This window comes from Lactuca saligna, chromosome 2 (genome assembly GCF_052625555.1).
Source record: "Lactuca saligna cultivar CGN05327 chromosome 2, ASM5262555v1, whole genome shotgun sequence".
Taxonomy (NCBI): domain Eukaryota; kingdom Viridiplantae; phylum Streptophyta; class Magnoliopsida; order Asterales; family Asteraceae; genus Lactuca; species Lactuca saligna.
In genome coordinates, this window is record NC_136418.1 from 19163216 (window position 1) to 19189862 (window position 26647).

A 26647-nucleotide genomic window follows, 5' to 3' on the forward strand; every position below is an offset into this window, starting at 1 on the left:
AAAAGTCAACATCGGTGAGTACGTTGCGCGTACTAGATTTCTACGCTGGGCGTACTCATCCACTACGCTGATATCGGGTTGCTTGAACCCTACGCCCTACGTACTGGGATTTACGCTCAACGTATGTCCTAGTTTCTCTATTTCCTCACTTATGGTCTTAATCAGTTAATACCTTGGCTCAAAGTGCAGATCTGGACCCCTACAGTCTCCTAATCCATAAAGTCGAAGACTTTACGCCTTTGCATGGCTGGTTTGGTCTTAAGCACTCAAAACCTTCATCCATTATCTTTTCTCAAGCCCATATCTCATGCATGGTTAGCTCTTAATGACCAATATTTGATTTTTTATGACTTTATAACACGAAATACACTAGCAAGGGACAAATCTAGGTTCTTAGAGCTCATCAACTCACAAAGCCGTCAAATTTTGGGACAAAAACCCTAAAACATCCCAAATAAGAACACACAAGAGAAAAGGAAGAAAGTTTGAAGCTTTATACCTCCAAATGAAGCTTCTCACACTTCTAAGATCAGATCCAAGTGCTTGGGCTCTTACTCCTTCTTCTCCAAAGCTTTCTGTCCACTCTTATAGCTCAAGAACACACCAATAAGCTCCCAAGGGAACTCTCAAGCTTTAAGAACGAGGATTAGGGTTTTGGATGGGCAAGTCTCTGGAAATGGTGGCCAACAATGAGGCCATAACGTTCTTTAAATAGAGGGCTCACTTAGAATTAGGGTTTCATTCTGAGCCTGGTACGCCCCGCGTACTAGGCAGCCTCCGCGTCTTGAATACGCTCACCATTACGTGCAATGTACTCTATATTATGCCCAACGTACTTAATCATCACACAAAGTACAGAAGGGCTAAAATTGACAACTTCAGGAAAGAAGAAGGGCCAAGGAGGTATACTTGATTTCAGGATGTTACATCTAAATTGAAGACAAAACTGCAGATTGGTCCACATAGTATTCAAAAAACTTTGGATGAGGTCTAAAAACTTTCTTACTTGCATAGAAGGTCCAAAATCAAGATTTTACTGGGTTTTTAGTCCCTGGAGAACTTGAATTGTCTACTTTGCTGTTTTAATTCCTTTTTTGTATTTTTTTATATTTGCTTTAATACTTTATTAATTAAAAATTAAAAGTAGAAGAATTGGGCCTACCCTACCCCCATCGGTACCCTCCCCCATCTCTGTTTCTTTCTCTCTCTCTCTCTCTCTCTCTCTCTCTCTCTCTCACTCACTCACTCACACTCTCTCTCTCTTTCTCTCTACGTAACCTCTTCTTCTTCATTTTCAAATCGAAGACTTCAGTCTCCCATAAATTTCGGCGATTATCAATATGAAATTTCTTACTCTATTTCTCTCATTTCTTCACTAATTTCACATTAGCAAAACCTCGACTAGGAACCACCAAAACCCCTAAAAGCTTTTGATAGTAATGGAGCTCTACTCTACTAGTTGTTGCTTCCCCATCAGATACCTTAACGGTTGTCGCTCTGATGCCCCTTCTTGTCTGTAAGTAAATCGTCTCCTACCGTCTATTTCTCCTTATCCTTCTTGAAACATCATCCTTTTTTTTTATCTTCTATTTTTGGTGAAACCAGCCACCACCTACACCCACTCTTCCCACATTCACTAGTAAAACCCACACCTCACGGATCCTTTGACATTGATCCTCAAGCACAAGAGCACCCAATGGTTTCCTTGATGATTCAATTCAGATGGATGAGATAAAGCAAGTCTTGACCCTGTTGAGAGGAATACGACCACCAGATCACAGCCAACACCACCACTTGCAATCGATTACTAGAGGAAAGAGAAAAGAGGTAATATCGATTCAGAATTAGATGATAGTTGCAGATGTGAGTTATACCCTTTTTCATTCGTCTTCATGCTACCATATCACTGCAAACATCACCACTTACAATCGATTGTAAGAGGAAATATGGAAGATGGAATACTAACTGTGAACAATGATCACCACCTATGGGGTTGGGTTTGGGAGAAAGAAGAGTGATGGAGGTGGAGGTGGTTCAACAAGGGATTAGGGATTGGTGTTGGAAACAAGAGAGTTACAGGGGGAGTTTTTTTGCAAGTTGCAGGTGTGTGTTTTTTTTTCGGGTTGAGGCATGTATATGTATATGTGAAGTGTTTGGTTAAGCTTCAATGTGTTTTAACAGACAAGAATACGAAGTGTGTGGGTATGTGTGAATGACAGAGTGAGAGGTTGAGAGAGAGAGAGAGTACGGTGGAGTGCGTGGTGGCTCCTATTAATTTTTTTTCTTTTTTCTTAAATCAAAATAACATTAAAATAATTATAGAAAAAAGAAAAAAATTAAATGGCACAATCGTCTTTTCAAGCTCTCTGGGGATTAAAAATGCAAAAAGACCTTGATTTTGGAACTTTTATACAAGTGTGAAAGTTTTTGGATCTTATTCAAAGTTTTTTTAATACTACAGGGACCAATCTTGCAGTTTTGTCTAAATAGAATCCTAATGTGCTTTCATGTGGCATCCGGTCTCAAAGTTAAACTTAATAAAAGCAAAGTCTTTGGGATATGATAGGATAATACTGAGCTTACTCGTGTTGCTAGTATCCTTTGTTGTGAGCATGCTTCTTTTCCTTTCAACTATGTTGGGCTTCCCATTAGGACAAACATGAAGCTTACAAAAAATTGAAGATCTATTGTAGATAAAATCAAATTGAAATTGTCTAATTGGAAAGCTGGAACACTCTCATTTGGAGGGAAACTTGGTCTTGTTAAATCCGTTTTAGGTAGCCTCCCTCGTTTTATTTTTCTTTATTCAAAGCTCCAAAAAGATAATCGATTGTTTGGAAGGAATTAAACGTAAATATTTTTGGGGGAGGAAATGATAATATTAAAAAGATACATTGGCTTTCTTGGAGGATGTATTGTTTAGAGGACTTTGGTTGTGCCAAAAATAAAGGTAATCACTTTTATTGGATGTGTCTTAATTAAGTAAGTTGAAATCTTTGACACGAAATTATTTTTGTATGTGGAATACGTGTCAAAAATATCATAAGGTCGCATTGATCTTTCTAGACGTTTGAGAAAAGTATCCGCCGTTGATCGCCGGTAGAGATTCCTGTGGTCCCCGGCCACCGATTGTTCGCTGGCTCCTTTAATTTATTTGTTGAAATGGATAACTCTCATTTTCAATTCCAACTCACCAACACGTATTCATCCTCAAATCTCCGCTTATAAATCCACCATACAAAATCTATATCCAAAAAAACTCACAACACAAACAATTTCTTCACATCAATGGCGATTTCGACTGCATCTACATCTTCCTTCTTTACTTCCCCTAATTTCTCCCTCAATTTAAACTCATCGTCAAAATCGAGTTCAAACTCCGTCAACTTCCGAAGAGCTCCGATTTCAGCTGCTTACGCCACCGCTGAGAAAACGGAGACAATTAGATCATTCCGTAATAACACTCCTTCCTCATTGTACGAAGTGCTCGGAGTTCCAATCGGAGCTGATACACAGGAGGTGAAAGCTGCGTATCGGAGATTAGCGAGAGTTTTGCATCCTGATGTCGGAAGGATTGACTCGTCGGCTGATGAGTTCATGAAAGTGCATTCAGCTTATGCTACGCTAACAGATCCGGCGAAACGAGCGGATTACGATCGAACTCTGGTGCAGAGACGCGCGGGTGTTTCTTCTCCGGTGAGTTTTTCCGGCGGATACAGGAGTCGAAGATGGGAGACGGACCAGTGCTGGTAGAAATAGTTCTCCCTTGAAATTCGATCGACATTTTAGAGATCTTGAACATGTAAATATGGAATCTTACAATACTTGGCTAGATTTTGAAGCCATAGCATAATGATTCTTGTTAATTTTGTAAATGAAATTATTATCTTTACATCAAATATGGTGTTATCATATTATTGTTCATCCAATCAGATTAGGAATTTATTTTTTTATCATAAAGTCTTTTTATTTCTAGAATGTTTAAATATCAACAATGAATAGGACTGCCGACTTAAAGACTTTTTATTTCTAGAATGTTTGATTTGAAAATTGACAAAAATGTTTGCATGTATAAATAATATATTATACAACCAGTTGGTTATTTATATATGCGAACTAAATGATGCTATCATTACGAAAGCGATATTTCAATGCAAATATTTCGAAGACAAATAAGGTGTCGGTTGTAAAACGTAATAAAATTTCAATAAACTATAGAAAAAAACAAGTATGTTAAATTATTATAAGAGTAAATTATTAAAATCGTCTTTGTGGTTTGATCAAAATTGCACGTTTGGTTCCTAACTCTTTTTTTTCATTCGGATCTTTCCTGTGGTTTGATTTTGTTGCGTTTTTCGTCCCTATGGTTTGGTAAAAATTATATGTTTGGTCCCTAATTTTATGTATGTAAGGGACGAAAAATGCAACAAAATCAAACCATAGGGACAAAAAACGCAACAAAATCAAACCACAAGGACGATCTGAGTGGAAAAAAGATTAAGGACCAAACGTGTAATTTTGACCAAACCACAGGGACGATTTCAGTAATTTACTCTTATTATAAACAATGTTTCTAAAAAAAATACATAAATTATAATTTTTGCCTAATTGATTTTCACAAAATAACCAAAAATTAGTCAATAGTCCAAAATAGCCAATCAAACTGCACCCGAAATTAAGCGAGCAACGGTTTAGGCACCTAGCCTACGGTTTTTTGATTTTGTACATGCCTCACTTGCAAGGTTAAGCATTATGCCTCAGTTGCAGTGTTAAGCATTTAGACTGCTGTTCCGCGACTCGTATGTTGTTTCACGACCCATTAACTCATAATATATAAAGTTGAAAAAAACCATTTAGGTCATTTTTTGGTTTGCAGGCATACAAAATTCTTTCTAATGCGGTTCCGAACAACAATAAAGTTAAGCATAATTATACCTCGAATTTTATCATCTTTTTTATCATTTATATAGAAATCTAATAGTATTGGTTTTGGATTTGTGGGAAAATACGAAATGAAATTTATCCAAACCGCAGATGAACATGCCATATGTGGTGTACAAGTCGTTGATGCTCAAAATGTGCAATAGAAACTTGTACACCGTAGATGAACATGCCATTTGTGGTTTTTTTTCCCCCTTTTTTTTAGATTTTAACTAGAGTAGTGATATCCCTTGATTATGTTTTATGATATATGATTTGATTCGACACTTTGAAAGAAATAACATTCGAATGTCAAGAATGAAATAGTAGTTTAGGGACTAAATAAGAGTTGAGTTGGTCAACTATTATTTTCGTTCTCAAAAATTACAATTCTTTTTGTAATTTTACTGAGTATTTATTTTTCAGAATGCAAAATAAACGACCAATATCTAGTGTTACGATGTAAGTCTCTTGTAATAATTTATGGGAAATGCTTAATTGATCAGACGGAGCACACCATAAATTATTTCTGACGACTAAGCTTTAGACATTAGTTGGATGTACCGCTTTAGACATTGGTTAGATGTACCAGTGATGACGACTGATCTGTTACTTTGTCATTGATTGTTTCTTTATCTGTTTCTGACTAATGAAATGGACGTGGAAAAACATCTATATTTTCCAATTTCTCGATTTATTCTTTCATTTGTCCCAAAGAGTTTTGTTTGATCACCGATATTCTCTTCGGTCGATGTCTGGAAAAAAAAAGTTCGAGTATTTCTATAAGAAAATAAACAATAGTTCCTCATTATGATCGCGGTTGTTCCCACACTGCATGGACAATTCGCTACATGTTAATTTAGAAGAGTTGGCACCGAAGGACCGGTTTTAGTACTTATTCAGTTGAGGATGGTGTGAAAGCTATTTTGTTATACATTCTCAAGTAGGATTTTCTTCAAAAAAAGATTAAGATAAAATAAAAAATGAATGGTTTTGGATTATAGAAAACCTAAAAGAGTGGAACATGTATAGCTAATTCAATAGGTCAGTTATTAAATTTATTTATTTATTAGTACTTAACTTATAGTTTTTTATAATTCAGCTTTGCAGAGGGGTTATTTATGGTCTACAATTACAATCAACTAAAGATTATATTAAAAAAAAAAAAAAAATCAAACATTCTGTTTTATCAAATCCAACAAAGAGATTGGTCTATACAGTCTCAGTAATTCTTGAACCTTTCGATGTATATTTACTTAAACTTACTAATTAATTTATTAATTAATTTTTCGATTTGATAATATTAATACTATCAAATTGTGTTTATTATTTGTTAGATATGGATATGGAGACTGTTTCTTTATATTCACTATAAATAAAATTATATTTGGTGATATGTAATTTTTGTGACAATGCATTATATTTTTTGTGGCACGTAATTTTTTGTGCCACCATATCTTTTATTGGAAATTAGAAACTTTCATTGTTGGTGCTTGTTGTTCTCCTATTTGTAAATTCTAATTTTCATTTAGCTGTATTTAATGTCTCAAAAATAAGACTTAAAAATTATATTCTTGATTTAAATAATACGATACTTTAAAACACTGTTATACAAACCAAATAGGCCAAAGTGTGTCAATACATCATATCATATCAAAGTAAATCCCAAAATACGGAAAAAATGTGGTGTGTGCTCTACAATCATCCTAGGCTCTTCCACTTCAATCCTAAACTACTTGAAACATAAATTGGAAACCGTAAGCACAAAGCTTAATGAGTTCCCCAAAATACCATATACCATACATAAATAAACACATAATAGGCCCCGCCCGTCATAGGGCCCAACCCGACATCGAGCCCCGCTAAGTATACAAATATGTCTGTCATCCGGCCCCGCCTAGGATAGGTGTAACGACCCAATTTTTACAAAGAAAAATTTCATTTTAGAATAATCAAACACAGTTCCGACATTAACAAATTTAGTTATAATTGTTTTTAAAACATAAGTCAAATACAACTTTATTCCAAACATCAAAGTGTCCCGTGAAAACGCTTGAGAGAGAGTGCACGTTGCGCCATCACGCCTTGCCCTTGCCCTTGGGATCTGAAGTACCTGGAACAAATCCACAACCTGTAAGCTAATACCTAGTGAGTTTCCCAGAGCATACCACACACACAATACATATATCACATATCATGTTAGCTATAAAAGCTACATATATTACATAAGTCATGCATACATAAACTTGTAAGGATGTCGTGGGCTTCCCCCAGGGTCTTACACCATTGTGTCATGGGCTACCCCACATGGTCTTAACCTGGGAATGCCATGGGCTACCCCACATGGTCATATATCCAATTGCCACAGGCTCCCCCCGGGGTCTTCCATGCAATAACATACATAATCACATAACATATCATATATCACAGAAATATCCACACATAACACAAACATAGACCTGTAAGGATTGTGTGGGCTCCCCCAGGGTCTTATACCATTGTGTCATGGGCTACCCCCACATGCTCTTAACCTGGGAATATCATGGGCTACCCTACATGGTCTTATATCCAATTATCACGGGCTCCCCCGAGGTCTTCCATGCAATAACATACATAATAACCTAATATAACATGGGCCGGCCTTGGTGCCTTAGACCCATTGGTATGGTGAGAAGACTCACCTATGTCCGAAGAATCTGAAACTGCCCTCCTAACTGTCTGCAACCTCCCGTGCTGAATATTAATATTTACCAATGTTAGGGCTTCACATAATCAAAGGGAAACCCAAACTCCAAGTCCTTCCACAAAGGACCAAATATTCTTCCTTTGTTAATGGGCCCAAAACAGATGTCCAAAAACCATTAATGGGCCTCATGGCCTAATAAGGCCCAATCATAACATCCATGGTCCAAAATAGATGAATTGACCCACCATCCCCAAAATACAACCTGTCCCAATGACTACCTGAGGCCCAACAGTCCAAATGCCCAAAACAAATACAAGCCCATCTGTGGTGCATACGCTCAGCGTACCACCCTAGTATGCGCAACATAGTGAGTCTCTAGGATTTACGCGCTACGTACGCTAGGTTACGCCCAACGTATCAACAGATTAAGCACTTTCTCCATTAAGCGCTTAATACTTGATTCCCTCACGTCCATAAGTCAGATCTAAGATTATTAAGACGACCTAGGGCATAAAGTTGGCAACTTTATGCCTTTGCATGTCTTATATGTTCCCAACACCCCTATTAAGACCTTTTTAAGGTTCTTAACTCATGCATGAGGTAAAAACATCCACCAAGACTTCATTTTTATGTTATAAACGGACCAAATGACCTTAGAACTAACATTCCCATCCTCTGAAGTTTCTCAACTCACAAGAGAAGATCCAAAATCAACAAAGGGGACAAAACTAGAAAACCCTAGCTAGATCTAGTGATTATGGTGGAAAGGTGCAAGCTTTATACCTCCAGAAAGCTCCTCAAGGTGATCTAGATGTAGATTCTTGAAGCTCAATGACACTCCAAGCTTCCTTGACAACTTCTCCTTCTTGAATGACACCAAAAATGGCCACCAACACCCTTTCTAAGCTCAAAAATTGTCTCACAAGCTCTATCTAGAGTAGAGGGTCGTTCTAAGGCTGTAGAGGCTCTCTTGGGTTTAGTCTAAGGGACTTTAGAACGTTTAAATACGCCTCAAGTCTGAAAATTAGGGTTTGGTCATCCAGCGTACTCCTGGTACACCCATTGTACGTGTTATCCCTCCGCGATCAGCCTTGCGTAGTACGCTAAGTGTACTCATAAGTACGCCCATCGTATTTAAGGGACTAATATGCTAAATTTAGATTTCTTCAAGGGTTTCAAGGCAATACCCAATTTGGAGTGTTATAACTCTCCCCCACTTGAACTAGATTTCGTCATCAAAGTCAGTAGTTGTGAATAGATCGGGATAATGCTCCCTCATCTCTTCCTCCGACTCCCAAATACATTCAGATCCCCTTCGGTGCTGCCATTACACCTTTACCAGCTTCACCTCCTTGTCCCAAAGACCCTTTGTCTTCCTTTCTAATCTGGAAACCGACTTCTCAACATATTTCAGGCCCTCATCCACCTGAATATCATCCAATGAAATGTCTGCGGACTCGTCAGTAACACACTTCCAAAGTTGAGACACGTGGAAGGTGTTATGAATCTGGCTAAGCTAATCCGGTAGATCCAAGTGATATGCCACCTTGCCCACTCGGGTCGTGATCCTGAATGGGCCTATGAACCGAGGCCCCAGCTTGCCCCTCTTCCGAAACGTTATCATTCCCTTCCAAGGCGACACCTTCAGCAACACAAAATCCCCCACCTGAAATTCAAGATCCGAGCGTCGTTTGTTAGCATAACTTTTTCTGACAGCTCTACACTACCCGCAGTCGGTCGCGTACCTGATGAATCAGCCCGATAGTCTTGAGCACTACTTCAATGATCCCCATGACCCGATACCCAACCTCATCCTAACAAATCGAGGTCCTGCACCTCCGACCATATAACATCTCGAATGGAGCTTGGTCGATACTGGCATGATATTGTACGAAAACTCTGCCAATGGGTGTCACGCATCCCAACTACCTCCAAAATCCAACACTCATGCTCGAAGCATGTCCTCCAATGTCTGGATCATCCTCTCGCTCTGCCCATCAGTCTGAGGGTGGTACGCTGTGCTAAAATTTTGATGAGTGCCTAGTTCCTCATGGAACTTCTTCCAGAATCTGGATGTAAACCGGACATCCCTGTTAGAGACTACCGACACTGGCACTCCGTGTCTAGACACCACCTCTCGTACATAAATATTTGCCAACTTCTCCATGGATATACTCTTGGAAATCAGAATGAAGTGGGCACTCTTCGTCAGTCTGTCTACGATCACCCATATGGCAACCACGCCCCTTGTCGTCCTCGGTAACTTCGTGATGAAGTCCATAGTAATCTCTTCCCACTTCCACATGGGAATGGGTAGCAGTTGAACCTTTCCATGAAGCCACTGATGCTCGGTCTTGACTTTCCTATAGGTCAAGCACCACTCTACCAACCAGGCGACCTCCCGCTCCATGCAGGGCCACCAATAACACAATCTCAAGTCCCTATACATTTTCCTAGCCCCTGGATGTATAGAGAACTTGGACTTGTGAGCCTCCTCTAATATCCTCTGCCTCACTCCTCCAGTCACCAGAACCCACTCATGGCCACACTGCATCAAGAGGCCACAACTATCCTTAACAAACAAAGGATATTGTCCCCAAATTTTCTCTATCTTCCAATTCTCTTTATTCACTCCCTCGACTTGGGCCTCTTTGATCATATCCAACAAAGGAGAAATCACCATCATCCTCATATAAATGTTCCCCAATCGAGGACCCCGCCATCTTGCAGCTTAACGCATCGGCCACCACATTGGCCTTCCCTGGATGGTACTGTCACACCCGAAAACCGAGAACGGCGGAAACGTTTTGGGGCGGAGGATGTCATGTACAATATCACAACAATGAATAGTAGTAAACAAGCAACAACATCATCCATTGCATTAATAATATAATTTTAATACAAGTGTTCTGACATGTTTAATAGACACTAAAGTATGAATCAAAATGAAAGATGAGTCTTGAACGAGCTCTATCTTCTCTAAACCTTGCATCGGTACCTGTCTACTGTTGACTTGGGGATACAAGTTATTTTGAAAGAGAGTATTAGCTTTAAAGCTGGTGAGATCATAAGTATTTTAGTGTCTATATTTGTAATAATGCATTTGTAAGAATGTATTTGTAAGACTGTATTTGTAAGTATGAGTATGTAAAAGTTTTGAATAACCTAGAAAACCCTATGCTTCCTACTGAAAGTAGGCTTCTACCAAGGCATCTAGTATCTAGCTGTGTCTATTGTAAGAGTGTGTATTTTCACAAATCTAACTATCATAAACCAAAAATATAGTATTTACATTACCGTGCATCATGTGAATGTTCACGAAGTGAATGTAATGGGGAAATAATAAAGTACTGTAGTTTTATAATAAATGACTACTACTGTACTAACTACCTTAAACCAAATGAAATTTAAAGTAACATGTGATCGGCCTGTATCCTGCTACCGACTCAATAGTAAAATGACGATGTAAGACACCGTAAGAAATGACATTTGGCACCCGTAGACTTGCAAGTCCCACTGTAGCGATCAACAAGGTGTAGGATAGTCAATCCAGTATAGATCTATACGCAAACTCATACGCTTCCCAATTAAGGAGATTCTGGATACAAAAACGGTCATGGCAGGTAGTGCCATGACCCGTTTAATAGCTCACATAATTGAATGTAATGTATGTGCTAGCTATATTGTGTGTTCTTCCTCTGTCTAGCCTGTATGTTTGTTTCTCATCACTATGTATTATGTTTGTTTCTCATCACTATGTATTATGTTTGTTTCTCATCACTAAGTATTATGTTTGTTTCTCATCACTAAGTATTATGTTTGTTTCTCATCACTATGTATTATGGTTGTTTCTCATCACTATGTATTATGTTTGTTTCTCATCACTAAGTATTATGTTTGCTTCTCATCACTATGTATCATGTTTGTTTCTCATCACTATGTATTATGTTTGTTTCTCATCACTAAGTATTATGTTTGTTTCTCATCACTATGTATTATGTTTGTTTCTCATCACTATAAGTTATGACTCATGTATGAACTGACTCTTTGTATGATTCATTGTTCTAGTATTAGTATTAGTAAAACCCTAAACTACGCCTATTGTAGCTTACTAGTAATATAACTTGTACGTATGAACATGGAAGTATACCCTTGCTACCCAAGGGTATTGAATTGACTGGAATAACCTTTATGACTATATATGTACACATGATATATAATTAATAGTTAAACGACCTTCTGACGGATACCCGATACCCTACCAGACCACATCCCAACGGGGAAAAGGAAATAAGGCGGGTTAGCCTTCCTAAGTCCTTCAAACATTAATTATATAACTATACATATCTAGGCATGCAATTGACAATATAAAAGTATAAAAGAAGTTTTGTAAAAACCTTTGAAGAGTTTAAGAACTAAGAAAAGGTGACTTGATGTCAGTTTGTAAAACAGTTTATTTGATAAGAACAGTTTAAAGTATAATGAATCCTTTGTTTTGGAAACACAAATGTAACAGAGTTTTGAAAAGAAACATTTAGTATGTAAGACAGTTTGATAAAGAGTTGTAAACTAGTAAAAATGTTTTGGAAAGTCATTTGAAGTAATCTGTTTGGTAAAACCGCTAAAAGTGTAGTAAATCTATTTGCATGCTAGTTATTAATCTCATGTGATTGATTTAATATCTAGAATGTTTCAACTTGTATCCCCCCCCCCCCATAAAGCATTTAAACACATTTGAAAAGGTTAATTAAGGGGTATGAACTCACCTGTAGTGAGCGGAAAGGTGCTAGGTGTCAAGTGAGGACTTGAACACACACAATAGTCCTAGTTAACATATAATCAAGCATATGTGTATCTAATTAGTTAATTAATAACTAATTAATCAAGTTAAGACACCCTAGATCGTAGAAACACTTTGATTCAAGTGCTACAGGTACGAAAGGGTTGCACCTAAGGGTTGTATGACATGGCATTGGAGTTTATGGCCCATGAACCACCCCTTTATGGAGTTTGTGGCCCATGACCATTTCCCCATGAGTTTAGGGCCGTAAACTCATGGTAATAAGTGCCAAATTGTGTTTTGAGGTCTTACAAGTCATGATTGGGAATCAAATGATCAAGTCCAAGCCTTAGGAAAGCATGAGGGGCATAATAAGACCACCTTGTGGAGTTTACAGCCAAATGAACATATTCTTATGTGTTCACGGTCGTAAACTCTCTTAGGTACATGTTTTGATTGTTGTTTAAGGTCTTAAACACTTCTAGGAAGGTTCAAGGTTGGCATCCAAGGCTTAGGAAGGAGCTAAGGTCCAATTTACCACCTTGAAAGGGGTTTACGACCCAAGATCATCCTTTGCCGTAAACTCCTTTGTTCTATGGTTACTTGATGATTTTCAACTGTTATAAGGGTCATAATAATCATACAAGAAGCTATAGCAAGTGCACTTACAAGATCGGAGCTCGATTGGGTGTTTAAGGTCCAAGAACACTAGTGTGTGTTCTTGGTGTTCTTGGTGTTTTGAAGATCTACTGAAAATCAACAATTGAATGGATGAAATGATGTATAATCACTAGTTGTTATGATATAACAACAAATCAAGCCAAGAAGTACTTACATTTTCTGGAAATCGGGTGAAAGACAGGATGGTAGTTGAGAGTGTTTGGAGTTTGCTCTTGAGATTGCAAGTAAGAAGTGAGGTGTTTTGGGGAGTAAACTCATGCTTAAGGCATGAGTTTATGGTTTTGGAAGGATTTACAGCCCAAACATAAAAGTTTGGCCGTGAATTTCCTAAGTACGTGGTACTTGCGGTTTTGGAATTTCAAGACTCGAGACGACACTTGCTTTCACCCGTTCGTTTGAAGAATAATTATAAAAATAATCAAACGGACTTTAAATTTGATAACAAAAAATAAAAACGAACTTGACTTATAATTTGAAGTGATTGACTTTAGGGTTTGACCGAACGAAAATTTTGGGTTGTCACATCATCCCCCCGTTAAAGGGAATTTCACCCTGAAATTAAAGTTTAAGCAAATAAAGTAGTTACAGATAACTAAGAGAATATATGAGGATATTTAGTTTCATTTGATCCTCACGCTCCCATGTGAGTTTCGGTCCTCGCTTGGCATTCCAGCAAACCTTCACAATTGCGATACGGCTTTGTTTCATTTGCTTGACCTCTCGGTCCATGATCTCTACTGGTTCTTACACGAAGTTTAGGCTCTCGTTGATCTCGATCTCGTCGAGTGGGATTACGAGAGTCCTGATGGAAAGGTACATTTTCAAGTTCGAGACGTGAAGGGTAAAATGTACTTTGCAGAGCTCGCGGTGTAGGTTGGGTTTGTGAGTTACAAGGTCGATTCTTGCAAGAATCTCGAAAGGCCCAATGTACCTTGGATTTAGCTTTCCATGCTTTCCGAAGCGTATCAAGCCATTCACAGAGTGAGACATCCAAATGAATTTGGTCTCTCACCTGGAGTTCCAAGGGTTTCTCTCTCTTGCTTCTCTTCCCAGTCAAGGGCCACTCCCTCCTAGGTCAAAGTCGTAAGAAGTTCCATAATTTGCAAGGAGTTCTAAATGGAAAACTATAGTAGGTCTGCAAGACCTAAAATTTGATGAATTCCCGACGGCGTCTTTGGTGCTGACAAATTCTCAACGGTTTTGATAAATTGCAAGGGTCCTCAAGAATTTCCACATCACTAATAGTGTGTCTTAGGAAATCTTGACTCTTCAATCCCAAAACTCGTATGTAGAGAACTTTGTGTAATGCTTCTCTGATCGTATTGGTTCCATTGTTTGATGTTGGTGCTCTTTATGTCCTTCTTACTACGAGGGTAGATAAGTAAATCATTTACAGGTTAATGAAGAACTGATCCAAGTAAGAATGGCGTACTCTATCCATTAAGTTCATGCGTACTACGGGCATATTGGTCCTATCCGAGGGGTATCACTACGGACTTGTAGTGTCCGTATCGAGTTCGGAAGGTCGTCGTCTTCCGGACATCCTTCGCTAATACTCAAAAGTGGTGATATTTGGATCTCAGGTCCATTTCTGAAAGGTTATTCGTTTCTTGCGTTTGCTCAACCAACTCATCCATGCGAGGTAGAGATAATGATTTCTAGTGGAAATCTTGACGAGGCCTTCGATAGTCGATGTACTTATGATACTATTCGTCCACCTCTCTGAGGAATAAGACTGGAGCTCTCCAGGGTGAGGAGCTGGGTCTTTCTATTCTTATGCTGGGTAGTTCGCTAAGTTGTCTGGACGGTTCTTGTCTCTCTGTGGGTGTTTAGACGGTATGGCGATCTGGTTTCAGGAGTCGTATTGGGTTCTAAGTTTGTTCACCTGATGATGCAATTACTCGTAGTCTTGGGCTGTCTCCATCCTGAAGTTCATATTAGAATTCATACATGGTTCAACGATCACAATCTCGTGTATACATGTCGTATATAATTAAGATTGAAAAGATAGTCGAATAAATGATTCTTCTTTACGTTCACATCCCAATGAGGAAAAGAAGTTAAAGTGGAATCATCAATTTTTAACTTGTAGAACCTTGATTATATATCACCCCTTTGCATACATTCTTCAGTGATAGATCAACCGTATGGGTCTTTGGATTGAACTTGACGTACTGTACGAGTAGTACTTCGAGGATTTCTTTGGAAAGGAAAAGAAACATGGGGTGCTCCATGCATGAGTACTTCGGTGTTCTGATATGACGGCTTCGCTAGAAAGGCAATTTCAGAGAAAGAGATGTACGTAAGGAGCTAGTATTGTGCGGATCAAATTGAATCTAGTTGTATGATAACGTCAGAATCATATGGGAACTAAAGACATTAGATTTAAACATAAGGCGTTACAGACAAAACACAACCGTGCAACCATCAATAGAGTTACAGTACCTTAGACTTACTACAAGACTATTGTTGCGAATAAGGTATACTACAAAAGACAAGTATACGCAGCACGGGGGTGCCTTAACTGATGGGATCCCGCAAAAGGTAAGACTCGATTCACACAAATTTTAAACGGTTTATAAGTCTGTTACAATGAAACACCTTAATTACTTTTACGTAGGTTCGGAGTAGTCTCCCCTATGGCAGTGATCCTTAGAATTTTTCCGTCTGCGCCGGAGTTCTTTGTTATAGGACAATCCTTATTGAAGTGCCCTATCTCACCGCATTGGTGGCATGACTGACTAGTACTAGCATTGGTGGTGGGAGTGAGGTGTTTAGTCATAGTTACGTGGATATGAGTGCCTTCCTCGTTACTTCACTTCGAAAATTTCCTTTTAAAGAGTCTGGATTTATCACTACTTTTGTGTGTAGGGTTGGTCCCGATGCCAGAGACTAGAGGAATGGGTCGTGCTAGTGTTGAAGGGGCAGGAGTTGCCACTTGCTGCTGTTGCATGGCAAGTCTTTGGAATCGCTTTCGCTCACTTCTGGCTTGGCGATATCGTCTCCTCTTTTCGGTCTTACGGCTTCACAAGTCCGTGACTGTTGTCATTTGTTGACTTCCTGGATTGGTACTACAATCGGAACTCTCGACTCTTTTTTCAATCTTGTTTGTGTTGCCGGAGTTGATGTGTGTAAGGAAAGTTATCACAGCAGCTGCTACTGCAGCTTGTAACGTAGTGGCATCGATATGGAGGATAGGGGTTTCGTTGTCCGGTTGATTGTTTCCGAATGACGACATGATTCTGTAACACGAAAGATAAGGATTTTGTGAGCGATTTTGGTTCACCCTAAATGTACTTCGATCTCTTAAGTAAAGAGTAAGAGTATGTTCTCGAAAGTTTGACCTACATCCCTATGATGCAGTCCTAGAAATTGTAGAAGTAAGTTCGTAGAATGGTCTCAAGACGTTTTGTCGTTCAAGCCGAGGTATGAATGGTTGGTGGATAATATGAACCAACCTTTGAAAGAGGCTTGAAGATGATCCCGGAGTTAAATTACTATAGTCCAAAGACTTGACTAAAGCAAATTTCAGATAGACTCAAATGAAGGTATGATAAAAGTATTTGAACAGATATTAATCAGGAGTTAGTTAATAAGCAATATCATCGATGTTTAAGATGTAATAAATTCGGGAAAATTGACCTTGTAGTAGGTCTTACATCACGTCTGGAGTAGAGAAGTCTTTGACAGCATAAAGACCTAACTAAAGTACTTACAGTACAAGGTAATCACATAGATAAGTGCTACACAGAACATAGATAGGAACATGGTTCAAAAAAACAAGAAGGGAAGTAAAGTATCTCCTACTGGCGACGGTCACCCTTATGGTGAACCCTTAGTTCAGCTAGTTGACGTTCCATATCAAACAGGTACCTTTCGTATACCCTCCGACGTACTCTAAGCTCTATGACTTCAGCTCGGGTTTCAGCTAGTGCTTGCAGTAGGGTTTCGTGGTCTCTCTCAGATCTCTCACGAGCATGTTGAAGGTGGTTGGTACGAAGGATATGCATTCCTCCATTGGTGTCAACTTCTACGATAGAATGTAGAGCGGTTCTACCCTGAATTTCGTTTCGGACAACTCTACGGATCAGGATTGGTAGAACTCTGTTTGCTGTTCTCCCTTCATTTAGGTTGTAGAAGCTTCGGTCTCCGTTAAACGGCATAGGTTGATCTTGATCTTCGCGCCATGTTTCCAAACATTCGACCCAAGGAGGCGTCGGGCCATGAAATGCCAGACGAGGGTCCGGATTTGGAAAGGGAGATGTCTGGGGTATGTTCTCAACTTCGGGTTCGGAGTTAGCATGATCCGAAAGGTCTTCACCATGGTGATCATTCAAAGGGATTGGATGATCATTCTCTGGTTCTTCCCCACACCATCCAACAATGACCTCATTAGGAAGGTACGGGTTGCCGTGGGGATGGAGTCCAGCCATGTTATCTACGCGAGAATTGGGGTAAGAAAATAATTATTAGACGAATTATCTAGATAATTATTTAGAAAATCTTCATTAGTTACATCACTATTTGTGAAGTGCATACCAGTTATATGTAATCACAATAGGATAGGCCTTCGAATAAGTGACCTTAACTTCAAATTCACAAAGAATAGGGGTAAAGCAAAATTTTCACAGATTCTAAGTCTATAACGTCCTAGTTACATATAGCCTTAGTGTATCCACTTAGCAACTATAAACTTAGTAATGAAGATCCTTTTTAGTTCTCAAGTATAAAGTACTTATAGTAACACCAAATACCCCTATAGTATTTTAGGTTTATGTTTTATTGTTCTTATTGTGGTATTGTTGGTAAGATTTTAGACTTGTTGCAACCTCACAACTACACTTAGGCACATGCTAGTCAACCCTCAGATAATATAGTTGATCAGGCTATATCTTCCCAGTTTTGACTATATGTCTCTAAGTCCACTTGTGTTGTCCAACAATCGTAATTCTTTTGCACTGTCCTAGTGACACTTATTTTAGTATGAATACAGGCACATATACTTTGTTAAATATTTTATTATTTAAAAGTATAAACTCTTTGTCAGAGTATTTTTAATCCCATTGTATTTATAGTTAGTATATCTTTTATGGGTTGATATACTTAATTCACTATAAACAATGCTCCAATACCAATATGTCACACCCCAAAACCGAGAACGGCGGAAACGTTCTGGGGCGGAGGATGTCATGTACAGTATCACAACAATGAATAGTAGTAAACAAGCAACAACATCATCCATTGCATTAATAATATAATTTTAATACAAGTGTTCTGATATGTTTAATAGACACAAAAGTATGAATCAAAATGAAAGATGAGTCTTGAACGAGCTCCATATTCTCTAAACCTTGCATCGGTACCTGTCTACTGTTGACCTGAGGATACAAGTTATTTTGAAAGAGAGTATCAGCTTTAAAGCTGGTGAGATCATAAGTATTTTAGTGTCTGTATATGTAATAATGCATTTGTAAGAATGTATTTGTAAGACTGTATTTGTAAGTATGAGTATGTAAAAGTTTTGAATAACCTAGAAAACCCTATGCTTCCTACTGAAAGTAGGCTTCTACCAAGGCATCTAGTATCTAGCTGTGTCTATTGTAAGAGTGTGTATTTTCACAAATCTAACTATCATAAACCAAAAATATAGTATTTACATTACCGTGCATCGTGTGAATGTTCACGAAGTGAATGTAATGGGGAAATAATAAAGTACTGTAGTTTTATAATGAATGACTACTACTGTACTAACTACCTTAAACCAAATGAAATTTAAAGTAACATGTGATCGGCCTATATCCTGCTACCGACTCAATAGTAAAATGACGATGTAAGACGTCGTAAGAAATGACATTTGGCACCCGTAGACTTGCAAGTCCCACTGTAGCGAGCAGCAAGGTGTAGGATAGTCAATCCAATATAGATCTATACGCAAACTCATACGCTCCTCAATTAAGGAGATTCTGGATACAAAAACGGTCATGGCAGGTAGTTCCATGACCCGTTTAATAGCTCACATAACTGAATGTAATGTATATGTAATGTATGTGCTAGATGTATTGTGTGTTCTTAATCACATGTCATTTGAAGTAATCTGTTTGGTAAAACCGCTAAAAGTGTAGTAAATCTATTTGCATGCTAGTTATTAATCTCATGTGATTGATTTAATATCTAGAATGTTTCAACTTGTATCCCCCCTCCCCCCATAAAGCATTTAAAAACATTTGAAAAGGTTAATTAAGGGGTATGAACTCACCTGTAGTGAGCGGAAAGGTGCTAGGTGTCAAGTGAGGACTTGAACACACACAATATTCCTAGTTAACATATAATCAAGCATATGTGTATCTAATTAGTTAATTAATAACTAATTAATCAAGTTAAGACACCCTAGATCGTAGAAACACTTTGATTCAAGTGCTACATGTACGAAAGGGTTGCACCTAAGGGTTGTATGACATGGCATTGGAGTTTATGGCCCATGAACCACCCCTTTATGGAGTTTGTGGCCCATGACCATTTCCCCATGAGTTTAGGGCCGTAAACTCATGGTAATAAGTGCCAAATTGTGTTTTGAGGTCTTACAAGTCATGATTGGGCATCAAATGATCAAGTCCAAGCCTTAGGAAAGCATGAGGGGCATAATAAGACCACCTTGTGGAGTTTACAGCCAAATGAACATATTCTTATGTGTTCACGGTCGTAAACTCTCTTAGGTACATGTTTTGATTGTTGTTTAAGGTCTTAAACACTTCTAGGAAGGTTCAAGGTTGGCATCCAAGGCTTAGGAAGGAGCTAAGGTCCAATTTACCACCTTGAAAGGGGTTTACGACCCAAGATCATCCTTTGTCGTAAACTCCTTTGTTCTATGGTTACTTGATGAGTTTAAACTGTTATAAGGGTCATAATAATCATACAAGAAGCTATAGCAAGTGCACTTACAAGATTGGAGCTCGATTGGGTGTTTAAGGTCCAAGAACACTAGTGTGTGTTCTTGGTGTTCTTGGTGTTTTGAAGATCTAATGAAAATCAACAATTGAATGGATGAAATGATGTATAATCACTAGTTTTTATGATATAACAACAAATCAAGCCAAGAAGTACTTACGTTTTCGGGAAATCGGGTGAAAGACGGGATGGTAGTTGAGAGTGTTTGGAGTTTGCTCTTGAGATTGCAAGTAAGAAGTGAGGTGTTTTGGGGAGTAAACTCATGGCTAAGGCATGAGTTTACGGTTTTGGAAGGATTTACGGCTCAAACATAAAAGTTTGGCCGTGAATTTCCTAACTACGTGGTACTTGCAGTTTTGGAATTTCAAGACTGGAGACGGCACTTGCTTTCACCTGTTCGTTTGAAGAATAATTATAAAAATAATCAAACGAACTTTAAATTTGATAACAACAAATAAAAATGAACTTGACTTATAATTTGAAGTGATTGACTTTAGGGTTTGACAGAACGAAAATTTCATGTTGTCATAGGTACAGGATCTCACAATAATAATCCTTCAGCACATCCAACCACTCCTCTATCGCATGTTGAGATTATGCTGATCCATCAAATACTTTAAACTTTTATGATCAATACAAAATGGTGCACCGCACTCCATACAAATAGTGCCCCCAAATCTTGAGGGAAAACACCACTGCATCCAGTTCTAGGTCGTGAGTGGGGTAATTCGCCTCATGAGGCTTCAACTGTCTCGAGGCTTAAGCTATCACGTGCCCCCTCTGCATCAATACCGCACCTAACCCTGAAACCAGTGCATCACAGTACACCGCCAAATCTTCTAACCCATTAGATAGTACTAGGATCGGGGCCTCACATAACCTCCGTCTCAGGGTCTCAAAAGCCATATGTTGATCCGTGCCCCACCGAAAGGTCAGATTCTTCTTGGTTAAGCGGGTCAATGACACAACAATCTCAAAGAAATCATGGATAAATCTCCGATAATAGCCCGCTAAACCCAAGAAGCTATGAATCTCTGACGCATTCTTCGGTATTTCCCAACGCATCACATCCTCAACCTTGGTTGGACAACCAAAATGCCCTCCTGATTGATGATATGCCCCAAAAACTGTACCTCCCGCAGCCAGAAATCACACTTGGAGAACTTTGTATAAAGCTTCTCTGCCCTTAGAGTCTCTAGTACCTCCCTCAAATGCTACTCATGCTTCTCCCTGGTCTTAAAATAGACCAAGATATCATCAATGAAAACAATCACCGACCGATCCAGCATCGGTCTACACACCCTGTTCATGAGATCCATGAATGTTTTTGGGGAATTAGTGAGCTCAAACGGCATCACCACAAACTTATAATGCCAATACCAAGTCCTGAAAGCCGTTTTCAGTATATCCTCATCCTGAATCTTCATCTGATGGTACCCTGACTGAAGATCAATCTTGGAAAACCAAGACGCACCCTGCAGCTGATCGAACAAATCGTCGATACTCGACAACGGATAATGGTTCTTCACTGTTAGCTTGTTCAGCTCTGAGTAGTCAACGCACATCCTGTGTGATCCATCCTTCTTTTTTACAAATAGGATTGGTGCTCCCCACGGGGAACTGCTTGGACGGATGAACCCTCGGTCTAGCAGCTTCTGAAGCTGTGTAGATAACTCCTACATCTTGGGCAGTGCTAACCGATATGGTTCCTTTTCTATCGGAGCGGCACCCGACACCAAATCTATGCGAAACTCCACCTGTCTCTCCAGAGGCAACCCTGGCAGCTCTTCGGGAAAGACATCCTGAAATTCCTGTACAACTGGCACAATGCCCACATCTATCATGGTCTCAACCCTCGTATCGGATATATAAGGCAAATATCCCGTACATCCCTGCTGCAGAAATCTCCTAGCCCTCACAGCTGAACAGAGCGTTGGCCCCTGCGAGACCCTCTCACCATGTATAACCAGTTCTCCCCCACTTGGGATTCGAACCCTCACCAACTGATGCTCGCAGTCAATCGTGGCCCTGTTGGCTGTGAGAACCGTCAAATTCAAGTCGAAGTCAACAAGTCAAAGTCAAAGTCAACAAGTCAAAGTCAAAGTCAAACCGATCTAACTTAACTAGTACTTGTATGATAAAAGTTATTTTACGTATAAAAATATGCATTTGTATGTCAAGAATTCAAGTGTCTCGATGAATCTATGTGTTTATCAATATGAAACCCTAAAAAGGGAGTTAAACGCATCAAAACACGACTATGGACCCTTTTGGGGACTTAAAACAATCATAAACGAAGCATAACGAAGTTCACGAACCTTGCATTACGAGATTATGCAATAATATTGACTAAAAATGAATCTCTCCCGAATCTCTCTCAACTTTTTATAGTTATCCGGGTCATCCTGACCCCTAACTTGGCCAAAAACCGCTTGAATGAGGGAGTTATATCGAAAAATGACTAAATAGGGCCGAAACCCTCTTAGGAACCGAACCTCTTAGAGCCAAAACCTCCTATTAGAACTGAAGGTCCCTCAGAACCAAACTACTTAGGACCGAACCGAACTGTCAGAAGCGAACATAGCAGTCTTGGACCGAACATCATCAGCAACTGAAATCAACCAAGCCTTCAATCTATTTCACTCCCATCTCCCTTTGGGCCCTTCACCTTCCCTTCGCCTCCTTCTCCCTTCTCTCGATTCTCACCACCAAAGGACCAAACCTCGCAGGTTCGCTCCTAATTCCTGGTTTTCGACTACTTTCGCTTCCTAAGCCCGTTTTTGACGGAGATTTTTCACCAAATTCATATTTTTATCATTTTATACTCTCTAAACTTATATTTTATTCATTTCTAGATTTATTAATTATAAATCATTATTTTACATTAAGAAGAATATTCAACACCACAAGTGGGTCAAGTGTGCCTACTTGTCTCCATGTGTCATCTTCTCATTAGCCCAATCTTAACCATATCAAAAAAACCAAGGTAAACATCATTTCAACTTGAAAATTGCTCCAGCAACCTTCATTATATAAAGAAATCCCTGGAGGATTTCTTGGTTTACCTTGATCATTCCAAACTTACACACTTCTTAGTCCCTCAACAAAGCCTCCTTTTCTCTCTACTTCCAGCCACTTTTTGGAGGTGTTTTTGAGCTATTACATCACTTTTTGGTAAGTATTTCATCTAGACTCAAGTATTATTCCATGTTTTCATAACACTCTTGGATCATCTACACACATTTTAACACCAAAAATCGTTCTTAGGATCATCCATGCCTTCACGTGTTCATCGAGTGTTCTTGACTTGATACTCCACGTCTTCGACCTTCTGTTCTTCAAGAAATCACTCAAGGTGAGTTCATACCGCTAAATTTTCCAGTTTTCTTTAGTTTTCAGGGGGGGGGGGATACAAGTTAAAACACCCAAACATATTTAAAATTAACTTGACAGCTAACAAAAAAGTTGTGACCTGTTTACGAACTGTTTTACCCAACTTAAACTTAATATTTTTCAAAAATGTTTAATATGAAAATAGTTTAAGCTTATACCTTTAAAAAGAATACTTACACATCTCCATACGATTTTTCTACAATTTATGGTGATTTTTGTAAAACTGTTATCACTGCAGCAACGGAATCAGACCAGGTTGTGAAGATGAACATTTTCACGCTGGTTTGAGACCACCAAAAATTATAGGAAAATTTATGAACATATTAGACTATTTTTAAAAACTCTCTGAGTTTACGGATTCAGTTTTCTACTTACGATGATTTTTCTATAAATATTCTAAAATAGTGATAGTTATGGGTAAAAGTGTCAAACACAAGTTTAAGAGTTATTCACACCTTGTAACATGCTTAGCAAGGTGTGTAAGATTTACACTTAGTATTTTCAATGCCATTTTATTGAAATACAAAGTCATGCATAAAAAGGTTTCGTTAAACATAAAACACTCTTGATAAACGATAATAGGTATAGTTTGAACACTTTGTTTAACAAAGAAACACTAACACAATCGATTTACGAAACTGGTATTTTTTACAAACTATGTGAACTTGTTATGAATAAATTTGTGAGACATTCACCTTCGGGGTACTCTTAAGTACCATAGAAAAGTCATGTAGTTATAATCAGAATCTCTTGGATGGAGAGCATGATAGCTGTGTATAAATCTATATTGGGTCTGACAAACCCGCACCTAAGCTGCTTGCAACAGCTAGACCGGCAGGTCTAGGGTGACAAGTGTCATAACATTCCGACACTTGAAGAACGTCGAGTACGAGGTCTTCGAGTCTTAGGATGGTTATAACATCTCACATGAGGAATTAACAAAACACACAGTTCACGGGGAGTTAAGGAGTTTTATTTAAATATGAATTAACAAAACACAGTTCATGGGGAGTTAAGGAGTTTTATTTAAATATAAAACCACACAGATAAGTATGACGATTTACTTACATATGCTAAGTCTTGGTCCAGTTAAGACTACAACAAAGCTTTTAGAAAATATTGGATTTTCTGGTAACAAATTTTAAGGAACAACATTCATTTTTCATTCATAAACTGCTTATGAACTTACTAGCTTTATGGTGATACTCTTTCAAAAACAACTTGTATTCTTAGGTAATCAGTAATACAGCTAACGACAAGATTTTTGAAGGCAAGACGCTAAGGCGCAGTTTTCTTTTGAACTATTTTGACATCATATGTAATTTATTTGGAAACATGTATTTTTGCAACAATGTAACCTTTTAAATTGTATTTATGATGGTTATATTTACTTTCTTCACTACAGTTATGATACTGAGCATGACGTCCTTCGTCCTCGAACATTTCGCCGTTCCGGTTTGGGGGTGTGACATTGGCCCCAACCAATCTATCCCGACAATCACCTTTAGCCCTCGCAATGGTATCGCGACCAGATCCACGCGAAACCTCTTGCCCAACATATTCAGGACACAATCCTGATACACCCTTGTAACACTCACAGTGCAGTCATCTGCAATCTCTACCTCGAGTGGAGAATCCAAAGTTCCCAGTGTGTCCCAGAACTTCTTGCTAAGTGCAAATGACAGGAATGATCATGTAGCACCAAAATCAAACAAAACATGAGCAGACATACCATTGACCAAAAAGGTCCCTATACAAGAATAAAGTACACATAAGTCATACAAATAATAAGAACAGAGAATAATAGACACGTACCAGCCACAACTTCTGGCGCTGCCCGAGCCTCTTCATGAGTCAGCTGAAATGCACGACTCTTCACCGTTGGGGCATCCGCCTTAGAAGGGCAGCCATCGGTGATCCTCAGTGTGGCGGGTGCAGGCACCACCACTGCTCCTCCCCCTCCCTGCAACCTCGGACAGTCGGCCTTTTTATGGCTAGTCTGGTTGCAGTGAAAACATATCAAGCCCTTTTTGGGGCAATCCCTGATCAAGTGGCCATGCTGACCACAAGAGTAACATCCTGATATCCCTGCTGTCCGACAACCCCCACTCTGTGTTTTACCGCACCTGGCACAATGCCCCTGGCCCTGATGGTCCCTGTTGGAAGTGTCTGAAGTCTATGGCTACTTAGCCTGACCTACTGCTACCTGTGCCTGGTCTGGCTTCAGCTTGGTGTGGAATTCTAACTCTGTCTCCCATTCCTGGGCCTTCTCCAACATCTCATTTAGGGTTTTGCACCATGTAAATCTCAAAAACTCCCAGATATCATCACTCAGCATGGAATGATATCTCGTCTTACGTATATCCTCATCCATAGCATACTGAGGAATCAACAAAGCTCGCTCTTGAAACTTGGCGGTGATCTCCACCATAGTCTCGGGGGTCTGTTGGAGTTCTTGGAACTCCCTCGCCATCCTCTGCACCTCAACGAATGGTTCAAACTCCAAATAAAACCGTCGGACAAACTCGGCCCATGTTATCTCAACCACCACGACTGTCCTACCTAGCTAGTAACCTCGCCCCACCAATCTCGGGCCCTATCTCTCAGCATGCAAGAAGCAAATCCAACCTTTACCGCATTTGGGAAAGAACTCGTGCGCTGAATGTTTTCAATATCCGACACCTAGCATCGGCTGACAATGGGGTCCATGACTTCGAAAAACTTCGGCGCACTGCACGCCTTAAACTCCAGTAATTAGGGAGTTTGGGCTCCAACCTGACTTGCAGCAATCTCAGCCCTGAATGCCCTGAGTCTCTCATCCATAACCTCCATCATAACCTCCTTGACCGTCCCAAAAATGATTGGGGTAACATCAAGGATGCCCCTGGTAACCTCGGTTGCGATAAGCTCGCACAGCTTCTCATTAATGACATTGATAGTGTCGCCTGATATAGCCCGGATCCAGATCCCAATCCTGATCCCCCTGCTCCAAATCGTGTCACCACCTCGGGCAGTGGTGGTCGATGGTGGTTCACGGGGGCATCCACCACCTTACAGCATGGTGGTGGTTTTTCCTTCAATCCTTCTACCAAAATGCTTAAACAAGTCCTATTTTTCTACTAAAAACACTCACACACCATAACATACACGCACAACCACCACCATATGGATGCCGGTGGTGGCGAAGCAGTGACATCCACCACCTCATGGTGGTGGTGGTGGGTTTTTGGTAAGATAAAGCA

The 26647-nt window shown here is 39.3% G+C and overlaps 1 pseudogene; it reads left to right on the forward strand.

The window, feature by feature from the left end:
* Positions 1-3234: 3234 nt before the first annotated feature.
* LOC145030741 (chaperone protein dnaJ 11, chloroplastic pseudogene) lies at positions 3235-3899 on the forward strand (annotated as a pseudogene).
* Positions 3900-26647: the final 22748 nt, after the last annotated feature.